Raw genomic sequence first — 4,580 nt, 5'->3', positions numbered from 1 at the left:
TGAACATGCAAGTACGATGTCAGGCACTGTAATTTGCTCTGGCCCCCTTCCTGTTCGCAGGAGTGATGAGATAGTTAGTAGACTGTCCTCACTCAATGGCCGGCTGTCTGATTGGTGTCCGCATAATAATATAGAATTCATAGACAATTAGACAAGTTTTTGGGGCAGACCTGACCTGTTGAAAAGAGAAGGTATTCATCCCTCCTGGGATGGTGCTGCTCTTCTCTCTAGTAATCTGGCACATAGTCCTAGAGCTCAAACATGAAAATCTGGAGCTCAGGTCAGGAAGCAGACAGACTGGCTAAACCGACCGTCTGCTAGCTGTCTCACGTCACCAAGGTCAGATAAATCCCATCACATAGAGTCTCTTTCACCTAGATATCATCATATAGAGACTGTGTCTGTTCCCCGAACTAGGAAATACAAAAAACTCCTAAACCCATTCAAGGGTAAAAATGTTATTGATGTTCAACAAATAAAAAACAGATATAATACGGATGAACAAATGATAAAGCTTGGGTTGCTGAATATTCGATCCCTTACTTCAAAAGCAGTCATTGTTAATGATATGATTACTGACTATAATCTCGATGTGCTGTGTTTGACAGAAACCTGGCTAAAACCAGACAATTATATTACTTTAAATGAGTCCACCCCGCAAGATTACTGTTATAAACATGAACCTCGTCTGAAAGGCAAAGGGGGAGGTGTTGCTGTAATTTATAGTAATATCTTCAGAATTACTGAGAAGTCTTGTTTTAAATATAATTCTTTTGAAGTGTTGTTGCTAAATGTAACACTATCTAGTGTAAATGATAAATCACGTTTAACATTTGTTCTGGCTACTGTATACAGGCCACCAGGGCACCATAAAGATTTTATCAAAGAATTTGCTGATTTTCTATCAGAGTTAGTACTGGCTGCAGATAAAGTACTAATTGTTGGTGATTTTAATATACATGTAGATAACGAAAAAGATGCATTGGGATTGGCATTTAAAGACATTCTGAACTCTATTGGAGTTAGACAATATGTGGGACATATTTGAATCCCCTGATCTGGACATTCACACAGATGTGGTATCTGATTACATAAATTTTTGTGTGGAGTCAGTTTTACCCACGAAAACGTATAAAGTATTTCCAAATAATAAACCGTGGGTATCAAAGAAACTTAAACAACTTTTAAATAAGAAGAAGGTAGCATATTATAATAATGATGTCTTAGTTAAAGGGGATATTCAAAGGGAAATTAAAAGACAAATTAAGGTAGATAAGGCCCTATACAAACAAAAAATTGAGGCTAAAATGTCACAAGGTAATTCAAAACAGGCATGGCAAGGTGTCAGGACGATGATTAGTGTACCACATAAAGGACAAGGAAAATATAATACAAATATAACGATCACAGATAGCAAAAGTGGGGATCTGGAGTTAGCAAATAAGTTAAATAATTTTTTTTCACGTTTTGAAAGAAAAAGTGAGAATACTAACAGGGATGAGGAAACTTTATTTACATCAACTAATAACTTTATCATCAAAGAGGCGGATGTAAAGAAAATGTTTCATAGTTGCAATATTCATAAGAGTCCTGGGCCTGACAGCATCTGTGGACGAGTATTAAAAAACTGTGCTGAGCAATTATCCACGGTTTTTACTTCCCTATTCCAAAGATCTTTAGATCGATGCATAGTACCAACTATTTGGAAAACTTCACTGATTATACCCTTTCCTAAAATCAATAAACCACTAGAGCTCAGTGATTATCGACCAATTGCACTGACCTCTTTGGTGTTTAAAAGCTTTGAAAGGCTTGTTAAAAGGTATGTAGTGTCAAAAACTCAGCATCTATTGGACCCTTTACAATTTGCCTATCAGTCAAATAGGGGAGTAGATGATGCAATTTTAACATTGTTGCATATTGTATATTCACACCTTGAAGATTCCAAAAACCACGTGAGAATCCTATTTGCGGATTTTTCATCGGCTTTCAACACAATATTGCCAACTGTGTTGGTCGAAAGATTAACCACAGAGTTTAACTTGGATGGGGGACTGATTATGTGGCTGCGGGATTTTTTAAGGAATAGAGTACAGAGAGTGAGTGTGGGTGGATCAATGTCGGAGAAACAAATTACTAATGTCGGATCCCCACAAGGCTGTGTCCTCTCACCCCTATTGTTCATATTGTATACAAATCACTGTATAAGTGCACATTCAGGCAGATTTTTTATCAAATTTGCAGATGATACTGCACTAGTCAGTCTCCTAAAGGGGGATGAGGACAGTCACGGACCTGTTTTAAATGAATTTATTTCTTGGTGTGACATGTCAAACCTCAAGTTAAATATTTTAAAAACAAAGGAGATGTGCATTGATTTTAGGAAGGAGTTTTCAGTGAGTGTAACCACTATCAAAGGAGAGCCAATACAAAGCGTTGAAGAGTACAAATATCTTGGGGTCATCTTTGATCATAAACTGAGGTGGGATAAATGGACAGAGGCTGTGAACAAAAAAGGACAGCAAAGACTCTATTTCCTTAGAAAGATGTTGTCATTTAATATAAATGTCTCAGTCCTTAGACTTTTTTATAATTCTTTTATTGAAAGTGTTTTTACATTCTGTATCACTTGTTGGTTTGGAAATGCCACAGTGAAACAAAAGAGTTCAATTAGGAAAGTTTTAAGTACAGCGAGCAAACTAATTGGTATCCCTTTGAGAGGGTTGGAACAAATTTATCTTAACAGATGCCTCAGTAAAGCAACAGAAATCACAGCAGACAGTAGACACCCTCTGTGTGATAAATTTGAGATATTACCTTCCGGGCGAAGGTTTAGGATGCCAGCGATTTTTAAAAACAGGGGGAAAAACTCCTTCCTGCCACAGGCAGTCAAATTGTTGAACAAAGGTAATGCAGCTGCGTACTGAGCGGGTCTCAGTGATGATTTTGTGTATCTTATTATTATTGTCTTTCATTCTCTTTTTTCGTATTATGTGACGTGTATTGCTGGTGCTGTATGTGTATGCAAGTATGTGAAACGCAAGCAACAAAATTTCCCTAAGGGGATAATAAAAAGTACTCAACTCAACTAAAAAGTACTCAACAACACGTGTCAGGACCTACTCATTGTCGTAATCACACTCTAGATCTAATATTATCACATGGAATAGATGTTGATGCCGTTGAAATACTGCAGCAGAGCGATGACATCTCAGATCATTATTTAGTCTTGTTTAAACTTCATTTAGCCAAGGCTGCAAAGTTGACTCCGTGTTACAAATATGTTAGACCTATCACTTCTGCCACTAAAGATTGCTTTATTAATAATATTACTGATCAGTTTCATCATCTCAGCATACCAGATAGCTTAGAAGAACTAGATATTGCGACAGAAACTATTCACTCTCTCTTTTCCAGCACTTTAGACACAGTTGCTCCTTTGCGCTTAAAGAAGATTAAAGAAAATAGTCCAACGCCGTGGTACAACGAGCACACACAGGCCCTTAAGAGAGCAGCCAGAAAAATGGAGCGCAACTGGAAGAAAACAAAACTAGAGGTATTTCGCATTTCATGGAAAGAGAGCTCGATTGCATACTAGATCTGCTTATTTTTCAAACCTATTAGAAGAAAATAAACAAAACCCTAGGTGTTTATTTGAAATAGTGGCTAAACTAACGAAAAATAAATCCTCAACCCCAGACGTTTCTAAACAACACAGCAGTAATGACTTTATGAACTTCTTTACTAACAAGATTGATAATATCAGGGAGAAAATTATAACTATGCAACCGTCTACTACAGTATCGCATCAGGCAGTGCATTGTAGTCTCCTTGAAGAAAAATTTGATTCATTCGTTGCTATAGGAGAGGAAGAATTTACTAAACTCGTTAAATCATCTAAATTGACAACATGTATGTTAGACCCTATATCGACTAAGCTACTGAAAGAGATGCTTCCAGAGGTCACAGATCCTCTTCTTAATATCATTAATTCATCTTTGTCAATAGGATATGTACCGAAAACTTTTAAGCTGGCTATGATTAAACCGCTTGTTAAAAAACCGCAACTTGATCCTACAGAATTAGTCAATTATAGGCCGATCTCAAATCTGCCTTTTCTGTCAAAGATACTAGAAAAGGCAGTATCCTCACAACTATGCTCCTTTTTAGAAAGAAATGATATCTGCGAGGATTTCCAGTCAGGATTTAGACCGTACCATAGTACCGAGACAGCTTTCATTAGAGTTACAAATGATTTGCTCTTATCATCGAATTGCACTAGCATGGTTTAAATCAGGGATGGGCAACTTCGGTCCTGGAGGGCCACTGTCCTACAGAGTTTAGCCTCAACCCTAATCAAACACACCTGAACAAGCTAATCAAGGTCCTCAGGATTACTAGAAAATTACAGGCAGGTGATTTTTTCAGGGTTGGAGCTAAACTCTGTAGGACAGTGGCCCTCCAGGACCGAAGTTGCCCATCCCTGGTTTAAATCATACTTATCTGACCGTTATCAGTTTGTAGCAGTAAATAAAGAGATGTCTTATCGTTCACAAGTTCAGTATGGCATACCACAAGGC

General features: G+C 37.5%; 1 long non-coding RNA gene across 1 annotated transcript; it reads right to left on the bottom strand.

Annotated features, from left to right (window-relative positions):
- Window positions 1-768: 768 nt before the first annotated feature.
- Window positions 769-3,589, bottom strand: LOC309507160. Its single transcript, XR_014209056.1, has 2 exons — window positions 3,110-3,589; window positions 769-1,053 (listed from the first exon to the last, which is right to left on the bottom strand). It is a non-coding gene; the product is annotated as an uncharacterized lncRNA (long non-coding RNA).
- Between the last annotated feature and the right edge of the window lie 991 nt (window positions 3,590-4,580).

This window comes from Leuciscus leuciscus (genome assembly GCF_965113295.1).
Source record: "Leuciscus leuciscus genome assembly, chromosome: 9".
In the NCBI taxonomy this organism is placed as follows: domain Eukaryota; kingdom Metazoa; phylum Chordata; class Actinopteri; order Cypriniformes; family Leuciscidae; genus Leuciscus; species Leuciscus leuciscus.
This window is presented reverse-complemented; position numbering and strand designations above follow the sequence as displayed.